This window comes from Cervus elaphus, chromosome 17 (assembly GCF_910594005.1).
Source record: "Cervus elaphus chromosome 17, mCerEla1.1, whole genome shotgun sequence".
In the NCBI taxonomy this organism is placed as follows: Eukaryota; Metazoa; Chordata; class Mammalia; order Artiodactyla; family Cervidae; genus Cervus; species Cervus elaphus.
In genome coordinates, this window is record NC_057831.1 from 55,476,218 (window position 1) to 55,499,957 (window position 23,740).

Below are 23,740 nucleotides of genomic sequence, written 5' to 3' on the forward strand. Positions count from 1 at the left end.
GGCTCCAATGCCTGTGTGCACAGACCCAGCTCAAACTAAGGGATCAGGAAAGTAACAAAGGGCCTGATACATTCTCCATCATCCAATCCATCTTTCCTGCTACCCGCTTAATAGGCTTCCCTGAAAATTTCTTTTCTCTGCTTTTGGCTAAACCTCGTCTCATTTACATGAGACACTAACTCACCAGTTCCACAAACACCATTGTGAATTTTTAATCCCACCTTGAATACTTTTCAGATGCCTTAATATCATACAATAACACTGTCAGTTCAGTTCAGTCGCTCAGTCGTGTCCGACTCTTTGCAACCCCATGAATCACAGCACGCCAGGCCTCCCTGTCCATCACCAACTCCCGGAGTTTACTCAAACTCATGCCCATCGAGTCAGTGATGCCAACCAGCCATCTCATCCTCTGTCGTCCCCTTCTCCTCCTGCCTCCAATCCCTCCCAGCATCCGGGTCTTTTCCAATGAGTCAACTCTTCACATTGAGGTGGCCAAAGTATTGGAGTTTCAGCTTCAGCATCAGTCCTTCCAATGAACACCCAACACTGTCAGGTAGGCATTATTATTCTATCTTACAAATGAAGAAATTAGCATTTATTCAGTTACAGTGACTTGTTTAAAATAACAAAACTGAAACTGTTTATCTTAGATTGGGACTTGAACTCACGTGGCTGGGCTTGAACTCAGCCAAAACCCAGTTTGGGACTCTAACCCACATGACTGGGACACGAACCCAGCCAAAACCCGTAGTACCTGGTTTCAGGATTTAATGAAGCTCAGGTTCTTGATGTCTCATCACACAAAGAATTCAGTGAGAGACAAAGTGATAGGTAAGAAATGGATTTATTTAGAGAGAAACCCACTTGGAGAGAGCGAGTCTGGGGGCTTTGAAATGTGGCATAGTTTTTATGGGCTGGGTAATTTTATAGGCTAATGAGTAGGAGGCCTATTCCAGCTATTTTAGGGAAAAGGTAGTGATTTCTAGGAATTGGGCCACTTTTTGGTCTTTTGATAGTGCCTTGGAACTGTCGTGGTACCTCTGGATGTGCATTTAGCTTGCTGATTGAGGGTGAAGGTCTAGTCAAAGTTGACCAGTCTGTGATCTTGGACCCATTTGATTCTAATGGGTTTATGTTGTATCCTTGGCTATCTCGTTCTTTGAAAAGCTGTGCCCTGCCCCCTTCCCTCCTGTTTCAAAACTAGAAAGTGATGAAAGATAAAAGTGAGATTCACGGGTGGAGAGGGAGGTGGGAGGGGGGATCGGGATGGGGAATACGTGTAAATCTATTGCTGATTCATGTCAATGTATGACAAAACCCACTGAAAAAATAAATAAATAAACTTAAAAAAAAAAAGTGAGATTCAATCTCAGAATTTTTCTTTAATCTCAGGTGTGAGCTCTGAATGGCTAAACCATATCTAGTTAAAATAAACATACTGAATAACATTACTTTTTTCATGAATCATAGTACTAGGAAAAGAAGGACGCAAGCTTACTCTTAGAGGACTGAGAGAAGCTAAGAAACCGGATGAACAAGAGTCATAATGAACATGGCTAAACTATAGTCATTTCACCTGGGATGAGGTGAAGTCCAATTTCAGCATTGATCCCAGCCTCTCACCAATCAGTTAATCAGGTTAGGAGACAGACCTTTACCTACAGTATTTCAGAAGGGACCTGCCACCTTAACCCTCATTCAGCCCTCTCCTGTTTAAGATATCTGGTCGCATTATCATCCCATCTGAAAGCTGTTCCACTTCATTATGTTGAGGAACTAAGAATAGAGGCAAAATGATTCCCTAAATGTTATTCCTGAATATTCATTGGAAGGACTGATGCTGAAGCTCAAACTCCAATAATTTGGCCACCTGATGCAAAGAACTGACTCATTAGAAAAGACCCTGGTGCTAGGCAAGGTTGAAGGCAGGAGGAGAAGGGGACGACAGAGGATGAGATGGTTAGATGGCATCACCGATTGGATGGACATGAGTTTGAGCAAGCTTCGGGAGTTGGTGATGGACAGGGAAGCCTGGGGTGCTGCAATCCATAGGGTCACAAAGAGTCGGACTCAACTGAGTGACTGAACTGAACTGAAATGTTCCTAATTCAGTTCTATAAACTGTGTAATTGAAATGGGAATCCTAGTTCCTGTTGAAGAACGGAGCCGAAGAATGAACTTCACAAACACATAAATACTGTAGCAAGCAAATAGGATTTATTAAAGAGAAGGAAAGTATAAGCTCTAAGCATAGACACTGAGACGGGGTAAAGAGTCCCCCAAAGACAGGGCTTACAACAGTTTATATCCTTACCCGTACTAATCTGTACATTTTTGGTTGGCTTCTGTCCTTGAAATACATCATTTCTAACCTATCGATTTAGAGGTCAAAATGTTTAACTTAATATCTTTATGGCTTCTTTTGATCTTCAGGTTAAGTTGCCACCCTTTTTCATGCCCCCTGGCATCCCTCAGGATGGAACAGAGAAGTTAATTGTTGCCTTTCCCTGGATCTGAGTGCTGATAACTTATCAGACCAAGGACACATTCCAGGAATTCAGGACAAAGGGTATAGCTTTAGGTTAATGGAGTGAAATGTTTCTTGAAAACAAGACTGAGGTCTCAGAGTCCTGCACTGACTGCCTAGCAATTTATACCTGGTAATCAGGTCCTTTGAAAGTATAGAACTACCTAGAAATTGGTGAATAAAGGTACTAAAGTAATATTTGTGAGGCTGTTAATCTACTCAGAATAAATAATTGGACTACACGCATCCCAGAGAGCCCCTCTCGGTCCATATAAAAGTATAGAGTGCTTTGAAGTATTACATATATTTATAAAATGTACATCTCTACTTTAGCGTCCTAGCACAGTACTTGCAGTACTTTACAATTACTTGCAGTAATTACAAATGTTTTTAGTTAACTTAGAAACAACCTTTAATCATCCCATCCATCTTTCTGCCAGTAAAAGGTAGTCTCTATGTTACAGTTCTTTTTGTTTTATAACTTTAAATTTCTCAAATTATGGACAGTTTAACAGTTTCCTTAGAAATTAAATTGGATGAAGAAAAAAGAAAGTGTATGAAATAATAATTAAGCTTAACTCCACCCCAGTTCTTCATAAGTCTCCCAAAATACCTTGCAAATGCTATATTTCAGGCAAATTTAGAAATCTACTTGTACCAGTGCATATTGAAAGAGCGTCAAGGGAAAAGGCAAATTTTCATGCCCGAGGCAAAGACTGTGCCAGAATGCATGGAGGCTACAGAGAAACATTAAAGCGTTAACAGATGCTCGATTGGACACGTTAGCATAGGGCTTCTCGTGTGCTCTGGAGAGAGCAGAGGGGGGAGTAGGACTGGGACTGCTTGGGTGGCTGAATCTCCATTTCCCTTCCTCTTCCCTTCTGCAGTTCCGTCTCTGGCCTCTGGTTTGCCTCCATCTACTTCTCTTTTCTCTTCCTCTTCTCGCTTTCCTTTTCCTCCTTCAACCCACAAAATGTTACAGAGGCAGGTTAGCAGGGGGAGATGGTAAAGACATTCAAGTCCCTTTTCTGCCCCAAACGCTGAGCAGAGCTCAGGACCACTAAGCTGGTTTGGGTAAAGCTGAGCCTCAATATTTATATATCCTCTTTTCTAAGGTCCAGTTCAGTTCAGTCGCTCAGTCATGTCCGACTCTTTGTGACCCCATGAACTGCAGCACACCAGGCCTCCCGTCCATCACCAGCTCCTGGAGCCTACCCAAACCCATGTCCATTGAGTCCGTGATGCCATCTAACCATCTCATCCTCTGTCATCCCCTTCTCCTCTTGTCCTCAATCTTTCCCAGCATCAGGGTCTTTGCAAATGAGTCAGTTCTTCACATGAGGTGGCCAAAGTATTGGAGTTTCAGCTTCAACATCAGTGCTTCCAATGAGCACCCAGGACTGATCTCCTTTAGGATGGACTGGTTGGATCTCCTTGCAGTCCAAGGGACTCTCAAGAGTCTTCTCCAACACCACAGTTCAAAAGCATCAACTCTTCGGTGCTCAGCTTTCTTTATAGTCAAGCTCTCACATCCATAAATGACTACCGGAAAAACCATAGCCTTGACTAGATGGACCTTTGTTGACAAAGTGATGTCTCTGCTTTTTAATATGCTGTCTAGGTTGGTCAAAACTTTCCTTCCAAGGAGTAAGTGTCTTTTAATTTCATGGCTGCAGTCACCATCTGCAGTGATTTTGGACCCCCCCCAAAATAAAGTCAGCCACTGTTTCCACTGTTTCCCCATCAATTTCCCATGAAGTGATGGCAAGTGATGCTGTGATCTTAGTTTTCTGAATGTTGAGCTTTAAGCCAACTTTTTCACTCTCCTCTTTTACTTTCATCAAGAAGCTCTTCAGTTCTTCTTCACTTTCTGCCATAAAGGTGGTGTCATCTGCATATCTGAGGTTATTGATATTTTCTAAGGTATTGCCTTTCATTTTTTTTTCCAGAGATGGTCAATGAGAATTCAGTCTAAAGCTTTCTAATTCATTGATAATAAAGGCTTATAAAAATCTCTCTAACGTTTTGGCTATGTGATAAAATATAACCTATGTCAAATGTCATTCTTCAGAGTTCAGCATTATCAAAGAAGACCCATTAGCAAGTCACCTATAGCCTCAAAGGGCTTCCCAGCTGGTATAGTGGTAAAGAATACACCTGCCAATGCAGGACACAGGAAATACAATTTGATCCCTAGGTTGGGAAGATCCCCTGGAGGAGGAAATGGCAACCCACTCCAGTATTCTTGCCTGAAGAATCCCATGGACAGCAGAACCTGGCCGGCTACAGTCTAAGGGGTTGCAAAGAGTCATGCACAACTGAGGAAGCACCCAATAGCTTCAAAATGTGGCCTTGAGAACATTGAGAGGGCCTCCCAGATCAGCCACTGGGTATTGTATATGGACTGTCTTATTTAGACCATAGAGCAGCATTGAGAGAGAAGTTATTTTCTATCCTCAAATTTATAGGTGAGAAAATTAGGATGTAAAATGATAGACTAGTTTGTTTATCAGATACTCATTGGCAGAGCTGAGATTCAATCCCTTGTCTGCCAGAACTCCTTAGAACTAAGCCATATAAACAATAGTCATCTGAGATTTCTTCTCATCATCTTTCAGTGACTTTCCTGTTATTTTCAATACTTCTAACAACCCAGAGTTACCAGGCACCTAATTCCCATGGATATTCTTTTCTTTCCTCCTTTTTCAACTAAAGATGCTAATATCTAGTCCTCTTGGACTAGATTCTACTCTATGAGAAATCGATGTAATCATCAGGTACCCTGCCTGAGACAAGGAGCCCGTGAGATCAATCTCTAAGGTGGGTCTGGGGCCTGATGAGAGTTTCTCCCAAAAGCCATGTCTCTTCAGTTTCTTCATTTTAAACCAAACTCCAGGCAAAAAGTAAATGTAGATGGATTAGACACATGTAACAAAGTGACCAATGGGAAGAATGATTAATCACTCCAAACAGCTGAAGATATACACTGGTTAGTCCAACTGCCATTCGAGAGGGATAAGAAATAGGTGAGCCTTGGAAATAGAGGTGAAAAGAGCACCATATGACTAATGACCTCCACATGAAATGCATGGAGTTCATTTCAAGAGTTACAGTGGTGGAAATAAATGATGCTGGTTTTGTGAAGGCAAGGACTCCTGATCCAGCTCTCTACTTCCCCTCCCCCTTCTTCACTGGGAACAGACCATAGGAGCAGCTACAGAGGATGCTGTAACCTGATTTACAAAGATTCCATATTTATACCCACTCTACCAGGTGGGTAGAGAGAAAAACAGAATTCATCCCTGTCGTGGGCTGAAAGTGTGTATCCTCCTCAGAAGTTCATATGTAGAAGGCTTAATGTCCAATGTGATGGTATTTGGAGATGGGGTCTTTGGGAAGTAATTAGGTTTAAATTAGGTCATGAAGATGGAGCCCTCACGATGGGATTAGTATCTCATGAGGAAAAGACCAGAACTCTCCCACTTGAGAATACAGCCAGAAGGAGGTAGTCTCCAAAACAGGAAGATGGCTCTCACAAGACACCAAATGTGCCAAACCTTGGTCTTGGATTTCTCAGCCTCCAGAACTATGGGGAATAAATTTCTGCTGTTTAAGCTACCAGAACTATGGTTTTATGATAGCAACCCAGAAACCTAAGACAATGCCCAGTGTCTTTGGTAAACATTATAGATACATAGAGAACTACTAGCCCAGAAATCCTAGAATGTTGGGGTTAACACAAGAAAACATCTTATGGATAGGAAAGAGGGGAAAAATGAGTTGGAGGGAGCCCATTAACGAGAAGCTCTGAGTGAGCTGAGTCAACTAGTATCCCTGGATTCTAATAGGATAAAGTAATCCTAATGGAAGAGCAGGAATTATTGTTTTTGAGAATCATCCCTAGAATCGTGTCTTTAAGACCCCCTGGAAGCAGTGATGGCATCAGACTGCAAGATCACCAATAAACCTCTGCAAACATAGGGGTGGTCAGGTTTCCCAGTGCTATCTCCTCCTGGTGAAAAGAACCAACACTGCCTGGTTCTTGGATTGAAAAGCCCCAAAGATCATGGAGTTATCAAAGGAGCAAAGAGTTCATTGAGGGAAGAAAAGCTATTTTTGCAATTGCATTGTGCAACTGGAGAGTCAGGATTATTTAAATTGACCATCATAATGAATAATGGTTCATTTGTACTCCAGATCAGAGAAGTTCACATATACCTACTCAGGACTATATTAGAGTTTCCAGGCTAGGAGGCCAAGATTCCATCTGCAAATTTAATCTTTATTTACAGGAGACAGTACATTATACAGCAGGGCCTAATTCACAGGTGATTTGATAATAAGTTTACTGTTTATTTCTTCTTTTCTGAACTTCTTCTAAAGTATTCACAGACAAGAGTTCTCTCTTTTACTCATCATGGTGTCTTTTTTTCCCCCACTGTCTTGGAACCCAAGAAATGCTGTGCCCATCCTTCTCTTTTCTTTTCCACTGGATGAAGGCACAAAGAATCTCAACTGGGCGTTCACAGCGCTCACATCACCCCCAGCTGCCTTGAAACTGCCAGCTCCACCTCACCTCTCAGACTTATTTTTTCTTCTGATGCCGTGTATACAGAATGTCTCACAGAACATACGGCTGAACAAATGCCACATTTGCACACTTCATTTAAATCCCCTAAGGATAAATCATTTGTACAATAGTTAATTGTCACTTTGTTTGTTAGCTTAGACCTTATAGAAGTAAAGGTCTAAATACCAAGGGACCTAAGAACACATGCCTTCTTGGAACTGGTCCGGTTCTACTTTCTAGATAGCTATGGCATAGCTGGTTTTGTAGTATTAAGCACTGTATTTGTCATCTAATGGGAGGGAAATTGTATTTCTTTGAGAGATACATTGTATTTCTTTAACTTTTTTCTTCTGTAATATGGAATAATAATAAGGGTGCTTTTAAATGCCACAATTTTTCTTACAACCTTTGTGAAGTTCACATGAGATGATGGTATAAAGCACTGGTCACAGTGTCCAGCATATAGTGAGAACTCAATCAGTGCTGCCGATGAAGAGAGACTAAGGGGCCTGCCCAAGACCCCACAACGAGTACCTAGATGGGCAGAGTGAGGGGAGGACCTGAGTGGCAACATTGCTTATCTCCTGAGGTGTGTAGACCAACACCTTTGCTCTCCTGTTTGCAGGCGGGAATGGTGCAGATAGATGAGGAAAAGAAGGTAAAACCAGAGCAAAGAAAACTGGCTGCAGCTATTGTCTCCTTTCCCTCCCCTTAGATGAATAAATATAGTGCCTCAAACGACTGTAGTGATACAGGCGGAGGTCTCTTTATTTAAAAGTTAACAAAAGGATAAAGATATCTTTCTAAATTTTGCTTATTAGCCAAAATAAAAATAACCCAGCTATGCCATAGCTAAATTTGGATTTCCTTCTCTATCCTACCTCTCTTATTTATCCAGTCCCTAGCCATCCTTCAGCTCCACCTTCAAAATTCCATGGGGAATGAAAATTTTTACTTTAGAATTGAACTTTGACATTGCTTGGAAAGACAATCATGGCTGCTGTGAGCACCTGCAGACGCAGCATGGAAGGCTGGCCCTGCATGGAGGCAGAGCTGGGCGGGGTTCTGGGACCAGCTCTGCCTTAGTCTTCCTGGGCCAAGCCCCCAGCATGGGGCCTTCCTTAGTTCTTTCACTTACAGTCCTTTATTTCTCATTCTCTATCAGCACTCATAGTGCACAGATCATTGCCCCATGGAACTAAATGACAATAGGGAGGAAGGAGGCTGGTGCCACTGACAAGGTGCTTTTGTGCCAATCAGGAAAAAGCACCTGCTTAAGTCAGTGCAGCCTCTCCAGACTGATTTAGCTTGGGTAACAAGTTGAATGTCGACTTTCACTTGCTCTCTCTGCCTCGGGTACCTTTGTGCAGAGCAGAAAAACGCATCATCCTACAGATTACTCCTGGTTCTCAGCAGACATTTCTTGCTGTGATTCACCTCCTTCCTGATCCTTTCTCCCAACTGCTTATGTGGCAGGTAGATTGTAATTTGTGGCAAGCATCTTAATGAAATCTTGAATGGGAGTAGCAGTTTTAAAACTACAGTTACAAGCTCCAGTAGGTACAGCAACAAACAACATAATGGTGTGCAGAGAGCATAATGATAATGTTTTCCCAGAACATTTACTCACACATGTGTTAAGGTCTTGCCATGTATGACCATGTTTAATGTTCACAACAGTCTATGAGGTATGTTTCCATTTTATACATGAGAAATCATTAAGTGAGAGAAGTTCATTAACTTGAAACTGTTGGAGCAAAGACTTGAACTGATGTTGGTCTGGCTGTTATTTCCTTATTGTGAGACCAGCAGATATAAAATATTTTAGGTTTTACTGATGCACAAGTATAGCATTAAACATCACGGAATGAAGCTATAATTCTCCTTTCACTTTCCTCTCAGTCATTCTAATGGTGATTCCATCTGGTGCCTTTAACAAATATACTTGCTCATCTTCCAATCAATAGAAAGCAGATTTCAGGCTCAAAGCCACCAACAAACAATAGAATCCAAATAAAATTGAATCACAATTTAATCCTAATATTACCTATTTATAGTAAGTGATACTGGTTCTCCATTTCCTATCTATCATGCAAAATTTCCTTTTTAAAGAAAATCAAGAAATATTGAAAGAAAAAACTATTAAGCAAATAACAATGAAATGAATTCAGTATGATAGGATTGTGGGAATGGTAGTCATAGGTGCTTAGATATGGAAAAAACTGGGAAGATGTTGAGCCAACAGGTAAGAATTAAGAAACAGTACCATGTACCACTTGACCACTTCCATGGGCTTTGATGTCAAGGAACTTAGGAGTTTACATCCCAGTATTGCTGGTTTCTAACTGGTTACTAGGCCTTAGAAAATCATTCCATCTCTCTAAATCTCAGTTTTCTCATCTCAAAAAAAAATCTTAATATCCACTCTAATGGTATTATTGTGACAGGTAAATAAAATAATTTTTGTGACAATGCCTGGCATATAGAAGTTGATCAACAAATAATAGTTTCTTCTACTCTCTCCCTTCTCTTTAGTTACCATAGGTGGTAGAAAAATGTTTCATCTTTCTCCTCTGTTACTAAGAGCTCTTTTTATTAACTTCTTTCTTTCCTTTAAACTGTGTTCATTAAATAACGAGCAGGAAAAGTACTTATAAAATTTACATTCCGTGTGAAGCAAAACAAGTCACCAAACTGGAAATTGATCACTGCCACGCCAGTATAGCACCTGGACACCCCTCCTCTACACTCAGATCTAACCAGTGTTCTAACCTTGCTGTCCACTGTTTGCAGTCACCAAGTCGTGTTTTCATTCACTGCAACCTCATGGACTTCAGCACTCCAGGTTTCCTGGTCCTTCGCTATCTCCCAGAGTTTGCTCGAACTCATGTCCATTGAGTCAGTGATGCCATCCAACCATCTTATCCTCTATCGCCCCCTTCCTCTCCTGCCATTAGTTTTTCCCAGCATCAGGGCCTTTTAGAGTGAGTTGGCTCTTCATATGAAGTGACCAAAATATTGGAGCTTCAACTTCACTATCCTTCCAATGAACATTCAGAGTTGATTTCTTTTAGAATTGACTGGACTCTCAAAAGTCTTCTCCAGCACCACAGTTCAAAAGCATCAATTCTTTGGCGTTCCACCTTCTTTACGGTCCAACTCTCATATTCATACATAACTACTGTAAAAACCATAGCTTTAAACATTTGGACCTTTGTCTGCAAAGTGATGTCTCTGCTTTTTAATACACTGTCTTGGTTTGTCATAGCTTTTCTTCCAGGGTACAAGCATCTTTTAATTTCATGGCTGCAGGCACCGTCTGTAGTGATTTTGTAGCCCAAGAAAATAAAATCTCTCACTGTTTCCACTTTTTCCTCATCTATTTGCCATGAAGTCATGGGACTAGATGCCATGATCTTAGTTTTTTGAATGTTGAGCTTTAAGCCAGCTTTTTCACTCTTCTCTTTCACCCTTATCAATAGGCTCTTTAGTTCCTCTTCACTCTCTGCCATTAGAATGGTATCATCTGTGTATCTGAGGTTATTGATATTTCTCCTGGCAGTCTTGATTCCAGCTTGTCCTTCATCCAGTCTGGCATTTCACATGATGTACTCTACATGTAAGTTAAATATACAGGGTGACAGTATACAGCCTTGACATACTCCTTTCCCAATTTTGAACCAGTCCATTGTTCCATGTCTGGTTCTAACTGTTGGTTCTTGACCTGCATACAGGTTTCTCAGGAAACAGGTAAGATGGTCTGGTATTCCCATCTCTTGGAGAAGAATTTTCCATATATTGCTGCAATCCACACAGTTAAAGGCTGTAGTGTAGTCAGTGAAGCAGAAATATATATTTTTCTGTAATTTCCCTGCTTTTTCTGTGTTCCAGTGTGTGTTGGCAATCTGATCTCTGGTTTCTCTGCCTTTTCTAAATCCAGCTTGTACATCCGGAAGTTCTTGGTTCACATACTGCTGAAACCTAGCTTGAAGGATTTTGGGCATTGCCTTGCTAGCATGTAAGATGAGTGCAATTTGTACAGTAGTTTGAACATTCTTTGCCATATCCTTTCTTTGAGATTGGAATGAAAACTGACCTTTTCCAGTCCTATGACCATGGTTGAGTTTTCCAAATTTGCTGACATATTGAGTGCAGCACTTAAACAGCATCATCTTTTAGGATTTGAAATAGCTTAGCTGGAATTCAGTCACCTCCACTAGCTTTGTTGATAGTAATGCTTCCTAAAGCCCACTTGACTTCACACTCTAGGATGTCTGACTCTAGGTGAGTGATCACACCCTTGTCGTTATCTGGGTCATTAGGATCTCTTTTGTGTAGTTCTTCTGTGTATTCTTATCACCTCTTCTTAATATCTTCTGCTTCTGTTAGGTCCATACCATTTCTGTTCTATATTGATGCCCATCTTTGCATCAAATGTTCCCTTGCTATCTCTGATTTTCTTGACTCTTCAAGAAAAGACTAGATCTCTAGTCTTTCCCATTCTATTGTTTTCCTCTATTTCTTTGTATTGTTCACTTAAGAAGGCTTTCTTATCTCTCTTCATTCAGTTGGGTATATCTTTCCCTTTCTCCTTTGCCTTTCAGTTCTCTTCTTTCCTCAGCTGTTTGTAAGGCCTTCTTAGACAACCACTTTGCCTTCTTTTTCTGTGGGATGGTTTTAGTCACCACCTCCTATACAGTGTTATGAACCTCCGTCCATAGTTCTTCAGGCATTCTGTCTACCAGATCTAATCTCTTGAATCTATTTGTCACCTCTACTATATAATCATAAGGGATTTGATTTAGGTCATACCTGAATGGCCTAGTGGTTTTCCCTACTTTCTTTAATTCTGAATTTTGCAATAAGGAGTTCATGATCTGAGTCACTGTTAGCACCATGTCTTGTTTTTACTGACTGTATGGAGTTTTCTCATCGTACGGTTTCTTATTCCTTATCCCTTGTTTTCTGTGTAGTTTTACTTCCCTGAACTACCATTTGAAAGTGCCACCCTCCCAGTGACTCCCCTAAGCACTATCACATCAGAAAGAAACAACCTTGAATTTTTTTAAGTTCCGTGTTCTGAGCTTATAGAAACTTAGGCTTAACTCTAAACACTATACTCTCCATATTTTCCCAAAATAAGATCATGAAACACAGGTTGTAGATTTAATTATTATAAAACATTAGTATCCTGCACTGATGGAAAAGTCCTGGGTAGGATCAGATTCTCACTAACGTGAGGAGGTCCTAAGTCATGTGGTTATTTAAATGGTGTAGACATTTAAAAAATTATTTACTTACTTGTTTGTTTATTTTTGGCTATGCTAGGTTGCTACATGCAGTGAGCAAGGGGCTCCTTGTTAGCTGCAGTGGCGTCTCTTGTTGCAGAGGGCCGGCTGAGGGCATGCAGGTTTCAGTAGTTGCAGCGTGGGCTCAGTGGCTGTGACCTGTGGGCTTAGTTGCCCCGCAGGATGTGGAATCCTCCCAGACCAGGGATTGAACCCCTGTCCCCTGCATTGCCAGGCGCACTCTCAACCACTGGACCACCAGGCAAATCATTTAAAGAGCAAAATAATCTCCTTTGGTCATTTAAAGAGCAAAAATCTCTCCTTATTCTTGTTGCTTCACCATCCCCTAGAGTCAAAGCTGGGTTCTGGGCATATCCATATGCTAGCCTACAAGTAGGGAAAAGAAAGAAAATTCAGTATCAGAAATGGAAAGTCAGACTCCAGTTTTGCTGGAACTATCATGGAGGAATGATTTAAGGAGAATCGAATCTCTGTTTTAGGAGGGGCTTAGTCATTAGGGAAATTAAAATTAAAACCATGATAAGATACCACTTAATACCCACTAAAATAGGTATAATTAAAAAGACAAAAAGTATCAAGTGTTGGTAAGGATGTGGAGAAATGGAAATTCTTCTACTTTGCTGGTGCAAATGCAAAACAGAGTACTTACTTTGGAGAGCTGTCTGGAAGTTCCTCAAAAAGTTAAACTTGGGTTTACCACATATTGCAGTCATTCCACTCCTGGTATATACACAAGAGAATTGCAAACATATGTTTACACAAAAACTTGAGCATGAATGTTCATAGGTGCAGTATTCATAACAGCTAAAAGGGGAAGCAAACCAAATGTCCATCAACTGGTAAACTGATATGCAAAATACAGTATAACTATACAATGGAATGTTACTTGAGCATACAAAAGAAATGAAGAGCATGCTACAACATGGATGAAACTTGAAACATTATGAAAAGTAAAAGAGGCCAGATACAAAATGATAGGTCCAAAGTAGACAAATTTAAAGAGAGGACAATAGATTAGTGTTTGCCAGGGGCTGCAGGGAGAGGAAAAGGGGAATGACTGCTCTGTGCGTAATTGGTTTCTTTTTGGGGTGATGAAAATGTTCCAGAATTAGATAGTAGTGAGGGTTACACAAGCTTTTGAACATATTAAAATCACCAAATTGTACACTTTAAAGTGATGAAGGTTATGCTAGGTGAATTATAGCTTAATGAAATGAGAAACCCTCTTTGATAAAGTAGCATTTGAACAGAAAATTGAAGGAATGAAAGGATCAATCTACCAGATATCTACGGGAAATGAATGCCAAGCAATGTGAACTGCAGAACTTATCCCACAGTTATATGTTCAATATTTAATATTCCTGTCCTCATTCAGTCTTTGTTACTGTCATGGCATAGTTTAATATAGTCACATTTTGTGTAAATAATGAGAGTAAATAGAATCTTAAGAGACTTAGGAAGGGGAGATTTTAATTATTGAATCATGAAGAAAGGAAGGTGGAAATATGAAACAATGTAAGCATAATTAGAATAAACTAAAAAGAGCTGCAAAGAAAGAGAAGATGATAAGCACTGATACATTAGTAAAAAAAAATTCAGTTCAATTCAGATCAGTTGCTCAGTCGTGTCCGACTCTTTGCAAGCCCATAGACTGCAACACGCCAGGCTTCCCTGTCCATCACCAACTCCTGGAGGTTTCTCAAACTCATGTCTATCGAGTCAGTGATGCCATCCAACCATCTCATTCTCTGTCGACCCCTTCTCCCCCCGCCTTCAATCTTTCCCAGCATCAGGGTCTTTTCCAGTGAGTCAGTTCTTTGCATCAGGTGGCCAAAGTATTGAAGTTTCAGCTTCAGCATCAGTCCTTCCTATGAATGTTCAGGACTGATTTCCTTTAGGATGGACTGGTTGGATCTCCTTGGGGACTCTCCAACACCACAGTTCAAAAGCATCAATTCTTCAGTGCTCAGCTTTCTTTATAATCTTTATAGTAAAAAAATTAAGCACTAGAATTATACAGATGCAGGTTATATCTCACACTGGATCAACTAGCAATTTCCTTAGGAAATTGTCTTCACTCTGTGTTCCTCAGTTTCCCATATCTTATATAAGGTATGAAAGCAATAACTTCTACATTGCTGTGAGAAATACGTAGGGTATTTCACCTTATTCAGTAAAACGCTGAATTTGACACTGATAGACCCTTAACATATAATAATTTTATTCACAATAATTATCATGAGACCCCATACAAATTCTGAGCTGTCTTAACTTTTGAAAAGTAAAAGCTATATGTTCAAAAATATGTTTTTAAAACAATGAATGAGATATATAGACTACATCCAGAAAGACTCTTTAAATTTTAGCTATTTAAGTATTAAAATCTTAGAGTTTGCATAAAAGACTATACAAAGAGTTATCACCTACATTTTAAGGTGCCAAATGGTTAGAAACTGACCTTAGAGAGACAAGAATATATTGAGACTAAATTAAAAGATATTTTCCACATGCACTCAATATTTTTAGAAAACAAGCATGTTATGCTTAAACCATTTTGAGAATAACACTGTGGTGAAAAACAATACCAACAATCACTTTGCTAATTAAAATGTATGAAACCAAACAACTGTTTTGGGGAATTGATCTTGCTGATTTAGAGGACTAAAAGTGAGTACTTCTCATATTTCCCTCAGTGAGATAAACTTAGTGAAAAATCTGGCTATGCAAGGATGAGCAGAAGTTGACATATTTGAATAGTTTTTCTGGCATATGTCAGGATCCTGTTTAAAATGCTAGAGGCTGGAGTCTTCTGGGAACTGAGGCAAACATCAACCAGGGAAAGATTACTGGATTAGGGGTTGGGGTACAGGGGTCACATCGCTGGCTCTGAACATTCTCAAGCCAGAGGATCATGGCATGCTAACTCCTTTGTTTCTCAGTCGTTTTTAAAGATGAGAGGATTTTTCTTGGTAGGCTGAGATCCTTCTCAGTTCTAGTATTGTATGGTTCTATATAATATTTTCTTTTTTGGAAGAAAAATGCTAAGCCTGAATTCAGGTTTGTTTTGTTTTTGTTTTTGGTTTTTTTTTTTGTCTGTGTTAGTTACTCAGTCGTGTCCCACTCTTTGCAAGCCTGTGGACTGTAGCCCACCAGGCTCTTCTGTCCATTGGATTTCCCAGGCCACAATACTGGAATGGGTTGCCATTCCCTTTTCCAGGGGATCTTCCCAACCCAGGGATTGAACCTGGGTCTCCTGCATTTTGAGCAGACTCTTTACCATCTGAGTCACCAGGGATAAACCAGGTTTATAAGGCAGCTGTGAACTCCAGAGCTTGGGTCAACTTTGCCTTCGTGGGGAGTTGTCAAGTATATGATGCATCTGTTTTCAGCTCCTTTTTCTTCTTTGCTGTTGTGGTTCATTTTGCCTTTAAGAAAATGAACTAAAGCTCTTCTATGAGCTTCTTATTATATATTTATTAGATAGGATAAACTCTAAACTGGAAACAAAAAATGAATTAGGGAATTGGAAGGTTTAGGTGAGAATCTTACCCATCATGCATCAAAAGAGATGAATAAATCAAAAATATAAAAGGAGTTAGGAATCAGGGAGGATTTGTAAGAAGTTCTAACTTAAATCTCATGGCAGATCCAGAATAAAATAGAGGGAGTAGAAGAAACACAATACTTAAAAAAATTAAAAAAAATTTCACAAAAACATGAGTCCTCAAATCCAAAATACAATATGATTATAGTGCAGGAAAAAAATAAAAGAAAAACAAAAATGAATGTATATAGCTCTATCCCACTGATCTCTCTTACTGGCACTACAGAACATCAAGGAAACAGAGCAGAAATTGGAAAAACTACCAGAGGGAAAAGAGAGATTAACTATTGGGGGAAAAAAAAATAAAAATGAGATTGACAACCAACTCTTCAATGGCAACAATTGATGCCAAAAGACAAAGAAGACACAACTTCAACATGCTGAAAAAAAATTAGCTCTCAACCTTGAATTTAATATCCAACTTAATGTTATTCAACAGCAAGTGAAAATTAGGATATATTGGTTGTAAATATGCAAAGAGAATTTATCTGCCAAGCACCACTAGTAAAGGAATTAGTGAAGGGAAAATCAATGCTTAGAAGAAAACAGAATTAGGAACAAAATTGGACCATGGAATGCTGAAGTCAGTAAATTGGCCAATTTAATTTTAAAATCTTACTTTTTGCATTAAAAAGAGGAAAATTAAAATTAAACATGCAGCAAGTGTTGAATGATCAGTTAAGTTGTACTGGGTCATTGACTTTTCAGTAGTTGTACAGAAATGTGAAATTATGATTTAGTAAACATTTTCAAAGTGTAACGTTATCACCAAAGTATAGAAATATAATCAATGACTTACAAAGCATAAGAAAGATTAAAAAGAAACATAGAATGATATAGCATTCAACAGAAAACACAGAGGAAATAAAAAATAGTAGAGAAAGAATGGTAAACAGAAGATAGTAGAAAATTAAGATAATAGAATAAAAGCCCTAGAGAAATAGTTTTATCTTTAAAGTCAATATCCAGTCCTGAAAATCAGATACTCCACATAAACCACTAACCACAAGCCTATCTTTATATAAGGGGCAAAAAAAACATGAAGTACTGCAGTTCAATTAAAAAATTCTCCACCAACTTACAATTTTTCCAAAATGAAACTAAGATATTAAAATGTCCATTCATATAAGTAAGAAGTTTTAATGATAGGATCTGAAATGCTTAAAACATTGCTTCCTGATCATCAATTAATATGGTTGTTAGCAAACAACTGCTTTATATCCAGTTAAGGGAATTGTTCTGGAAAAAACATTGTTAAGAAAAATGTTCTGTGGAGCATAATTAAAATAAATTATAATAATTAACATACCAATTAAAAGACAGAGATTATCTGACTGGTTAAATAAAACAAAATCTAGTTATATGCTGTAGGAAATAGCATATAAAACAACCACGCAGATGGCTGAAAATAATAAGATAGAAAAGATATACACTTTGTATTATATAGATTAGGTTCTGTTACGAGTGACAAGTAAGCCAAAAGGAGAGTGCTTGACTGAGTTTGAAGTTTGTCTCTCCTGTAAATGGAGTCCGGAGGCCAGTCTCTAGGGCTGGCAGACATCTTCACTCCATGGAATCTCAGCAGCCCCGATTCCTTTTCTTCACAGCAGTATCAGTCCTAGGCTGAGACCCTCACACTCACGATCCAGTATGGTGGAATCTGCAACCTAGGCAGCAGGACTGAGGAAGGGCTGAAAAGACAAAAGGGAAGTGCCAGCCATTTTAAGAAATACTCTCATGTTTTACACATAAAAATGCATTTAATCCTCAAAGGGCCCCCTGAGGGGAAAACTACTGCTGTTCTCACAGTGCAGAAGGGCAAACTGAGGCACACGGAGTAATGAGTTGTCCCAGTCACATGACTGGTAAGTGGCACAAGCAGAACTGGAATCTGCTTGTCTGAATCCAGAGCCTGTGTTCTTAAATACTGTGTAGTACTGACAAATAGCTTAGCTTCTCTGGATATGCAGAGTACATGATGAGTAATGCTGGGCTGGAGGAAGCACAAGCTGGAATCAAGACTGCTGGGAGAAATATCAATAACCTCAGACATGCAGATGACACCACCCTTATGGCAGAAAGTGAAGAAGAACTAAAGAGCCTCTCAATGAAAGTGAAAGAGGAGAATGGAAAAGTTGGCTTAAAGCTTAACATTCAGAAAACTAAGATCATGGCATCTCTTACCATCACTTCATGGGAAATAGATGGGGAAACAGTGGCTGACTTTATTTTTCTGGGCTCCAAAATCACTGCAGATGGTGATTGCAGCCATGAAATTAAAAGACACTTACTCCTTGGAAAGAAAGTTATGACCAGCCTAGACAGCATATTAAAAAGCAGAGACATCACTTTGTCAACAAAGGTCCATCTAGTCAAGGCTATGGCTTTTCCAGTGGTCATGTATAGACGTGAAAGTTGGACTATAAAGAAAGCTGAGCGCAGAAGAATTGATGCTTTTGAACTGTGGTGCTGGAGAAGACTCTTGAGAGTCCCTTGGACTGCAAGGAGATCCAACCAGTCCATCCTAAAGGAGATCAGTCCTGGGTGTTCATTGGAAGGACTGATGTTGAAGCTGAAACTCCAATACTCTGGCCACCTGATGCGAAGAGCTGACTCGTTTGAAAAGACCATGATGCTGGGAAAGATTGAGGGCAGGAGGAGAAGGGGACGATAGAGGATGAGATGGTTGGATGGCATCACCAACTCAATGGACATGGGTTTAGGTGGACTCTAGGAGTTAGTGATGGACAGGGAGGCCTGGTGTGCTGCGGTTCATGCGGTTGCAAAGAGTCGGACATGACTGAGCGACTGAACTGAACTGAACTGAAAATCAAAAAGATAGTCTAGTTGGGAGCCTGGGGGTCAAAAACTGATGTCAAATAGGCCCAATAAAGTCTACAAGTGAGTTTTATGTGGACACATTGTATGTTTTTTATCTTTTTTGTTTTAGAATTCCTTTATGTAGGTCATGCAGTGTCCAATCTGCCAAGGCCCTCCCATGCTTTTCCTCGTATCATCTTTTCATAGCATTACATCTCTGGCACCAGAAGACGTTTAAGTTGGGACCACCTCTCCCTTTTGGTGTTACCGTCCATCAGTGGGTAGCATCGCCTATGTGGTGGACATGAACTTGGGCAAACTTTAGGAGATGGTGAGAAACAGGGAAGCCTGGTTTGCTACAGTCCATGAGGTCACAAAGAGTCACACACGACTGGGCGAGTGAACAACAACAGAAACACCTTTCCCTTCTAGCTCTACAATGCTATCATAGTTTGCTGAGAAAGGTTCACAAAATTATAGGGTACTTGATTCATGCTGACATCATTAAAATAACTCAGAGAATTACTAGACATTTCATTAAATGAAATAGTAACAAAATATAAGCACCTTGAGTTGTTGTTCAGTCACTAAGTCGAGTTAGACTCTTTGTGACCCCATGAACTGCAGTGTGCCAGGCTTCCCTGTCCTTCATGATTTCCTGGAGTTTGCTCAAACTCATATCCATTGAGTCAGTGATGCCATCTAACCATCTTATCCTCTGTTGCCCGCTTTTTCTCTTGCCCTCAATCTTTCCCAGCTTCAGGGTCTCTTCCAATGAGTCAGCTCTCTGCATCAGGTAGCCAAAGTATTGGAGCTTCAGCTTCAGCACCAGTCCTTCCAATGAATATTCAGGGTTGATTTCTTTAAGGATTGACTGATTTGATCTCCTTGCTGTCCAAGGGTCTCTCAAGATTCTTCTCCAGCCCCACAGTTCAAAAGCATCAATTCCTCGGTGCTCAGCCTTCTTAATGGTCCAGATCTCACATTCATACATGACTACTGGAAAAACCATAGCTTTTACTATATAGACCTTTGTTGGCAAAGTGATGTCTGTGCTTTTTAATACACTGTCTAGGTTTGTCATAACTTTTCTTCCAAGGAGCAAGTTTCTTTTAATTTTGTGGTTGCAATCACCATCTGCAGTGATTTTGGAGCCCAAGAAAATGAAATCTGTCACTGCTTCCACTTTTTCCCAATCTATTTGCCATGAGATGATGGGCCCAGATGCCGTGATCTTCATTTTTTGAATGTTGAGTTTTAAGCCAGCCCTTTCACTCTCCTCTTTCACTTTCATCCAGAGGTTCTTTAGTTCCTCTTCAAGCAGCTTGAGTATCCTTTACTCATTTTTTATATATTAAATACATAGGGACCTAGAGATTCTCATACTAAGCAACATTAGACAGATACCATATGATATCACTTATTTGTGGAATCTAAAATACAACATAAATCAATAGAACCACAAAACAAAAACAGATTCATAGACACAGAATAACTTTGGTTGCCAAGAAGCAGGTGGGAGGGGAGGGAGAAAATGGAAGTTTGGGATTAGCAGAGACAGACTATTTTATTGTGTAGGATGGATGGACAAGAAGGTCCTAGCATATAGCACAGGGAACTGTAGGCAGTATCCTGTGACAAACCATAATGGAAAAGAATATGAAAAATAATATATAAGTATATACATATAAAATATGTGTATAACTAAGGCACTTTGCTGTACAGAATAAATGACAAAATTGTAGATCAACTATATGTCTATAAAATGAAATATATATATGGCAAACTCCAGAGATTGATACAGTGTGGTTCTAAAATTAGCTTTCAGTCCATATTCATTACAATATTGGGAACCTTTTAAGTAGAACTGATTAATAAATCTAGTTGCTTTTTTAACTGACCTTATTTTTTTTAAGGCAGTTTTAAGTTCACAGAAAAATTGAGAGGAGGATACAGATGCTCCCAGGTGCACTGTACCCCCACACATGCATAGCCTCTCCCACTATCAACATCTCCCAGCAGAGTGACATAGTTGTTACGGTTGGTGAACCTCCACTGACACATCAGATTCACCCAAAGTCCATAGTTTACCGTTCACTCTTGTGTCCATTTAGTTTTATATCCACCTTCTCTCTCATTACCTTGATTCCACGTCTCTAACCTAAGCCACCTGAATATGCTTCCTAATTACAGTTATACTGTCGCAGTTGGTTGCTTGTTTCAGGACCAATGTGTTAATAGAGGGGACTTCTCAATGATTCTATCTTCGATTGCTCGAGGTTGGGTGGGGCTTTAAAATCCAAACCCACTGCTTCATCTACCAGATCATGGCTCAGTTGTTCATCATTTCGACACTGGCTGTTTGTTTCTCTTCCTAATGGCGATTGCACTTTGTTTCAGAGCTGTTTGGGTGCAGGCACAGAGAAAGAAGATAGTTAAGTTTATCTGCCTTGTGCTTTAGCTATCCAGTGTAACACAAGGACAAAGGAGTAAGGGAGTGAGAGCATCTTTATGGTGACAAACATGAAGTCTCCACTGGCGAAGGGGAAAGTGAAGATAAATGAAAACTAACGGACAGAACAAATTGGAGAATCGAATGTTCTGGAAAGAACTAGGTTACATGGCACATCTAAAAAGTGTTCAAGGATCTTTTTTCTGTGGGCTGGAAATTAGGGTCTGGGTGGGAGCATTACAAAGGAAGCTCTTACAAGGAGAAATTATTTGAATTGATGCTACATTTGCTTTTGATTGAAATGTTGCAGTTGATTAATCTACAAATCAGTAAAATGCTAAGAAGGGTGAAAATCTCATTGGAAATAAATTAATTAGCAGACTTTAGACAGTCTAAAAATTGAATCATGATGAGCAGTCAGGTTGTCACTTCTCATTAAGCCTTTTCACAATTAAAAAAACACTCTGTGCTTTAGGAGACAAGAATGTGCTGATAGAATTCAGTGCTCATCAAGATATGATGGGAGAAAGAGCTACTAAAAAGAGAAAGAAAAAGAAATAATGTTTTTCTCCTCTAATCTGCTTCAAATTAAGTCATATAATGATGGATGGTTCAACTTACTTTGCATGACCCAAAGAGCAGAAGGCAGGTTGATTTCCATGGATATTTGTATATCTGGAAATCTTTGGTCCATTACTTAAAGATATAACACATCATCAGATAGTTAAATCTTATAAGGAAATATGACTTCTGAGTTGTGTGTCATTTGATATGAAAAGAGAGAAAATAAACACAGAAAGAAGCATAACACGTTTTAAAATTTCTCATGACAAAGACTTTTAAGTACAAGGTGCATGTGTAATCAAATCACAGGTATCTGAAAACTGGTTTAAAATAGGAACAAATATGTCCCACACACTCCCCATCTCTTCCTAAGGCACTTTCCACCTGGCCCTTCCCTGTTCAAACTGGATTGAATCTGTCCCTTGCCCCAGGGTAGATTTTAACAGCTGAACACAGGGAGTCTTCTCTGTCATGTCTGAATCATCTAAAGTCTCTAGAAATTTACTACCGAGGCACTAGTTTGAAGGAAAAGATGTTTTGAGAATCAAAGCAAGGCCCTGAAGGATTTGAGACATAAAGTTTATGTCATAAAAGATACATTTGGGAGAATAGACAAAGGTCAGAACAACCTTGTCTCCTGAATATTCTATCAACTAGGGAAGAGGGAAGAGTTGCCAAGGCAAAGAAGAGAGAAGGCACCTCAGTGTCCCAGATGAAGATTCTGTGTCTTACTCCTCGCCTGAGGTCCAGAAGCAGCTGACGAGTTCCACAAAACTTTATGTAAATTGCCGGTCTGTAATTCCAGTGACATGTTATGTGAACTAGTAGTGTAGTAGTGTTGGATTTCTTAAATCCTTATTTTTATAAGGATATAGGTTTGGAGAACTGAGAGCAGAGGTTTAGAATCTGTGCCTTTCCTTGCAGGATAAGAGAAGATACCTTTCTCCCCATGACTGGAGAACAAAGTGAAAACGCCTACATTGGGCAGACACATGTACAGACAGCATCCTTTTAGAGCTCCCCTGCTTCCCAGTGTGGCATGGGAGTTGACAGGACTTTGTTCATGTGGCCACAGAATGATGAAGTCATGACTCCGAGAGCTGAGGCCCCTGGTCCCTGGAAGGCCTGATGGCTGAGATGGTGAGGGCACTGAAGTTATCTACCTATGCTATCAAGTGGGGGACTGGAGTGTGCTGAGACTGTCCCAGGGGAACCAGCCCTGGGGTCAGATGTCCCTTACTTCCACTCTGCCTGATTTTCATTCTCATACCTTGGCACTGGACCAGATCCTCAAGAATTTGGCAAAATATTGGCATAATGGGAATGAAGTTAATGATTAACTGAGACAATGAAGAGTTGACTGTTAAAACCCAGAACTGACTTTATCAAGAGGAATTGGAGGACATGAGATAAAAGTTGAAATCTTTTTTATTAAGAAATAAAGTAGTTTTTCTTTACTGCTCTGGAGTGTGTACTTGAGAAGCTAACAGCCTCTTGAAGAAGACACAAAATCCAGATCAACAGCAGAAATGCATTATGGGATGGATATTCATTTTTATGATAAAATTCCTTACTTTATAAAATAATGCACCAGATTTCAATGCATACAAATATTGAATCACTATGAGGTACATCTGGAACTAATATAATGCCACATGTCAATTATAAATAAAAAAATAAGGAATAATATATATCTATATCTAATAATATTTTAAAATAAGTTAAAAGTAAAATAATACACAAAAGAATGCTTTTAAAATTCTTCACTCTTAATTGCATATATTATTGAAATTATATAAATGTTTGGGGAAATCATCAATTGTCTAAAGCCCATTTAACAAAACTCAAGCATCCAGGCATCTGGATCAGGCTTCCCTGATAGCTCAGATGG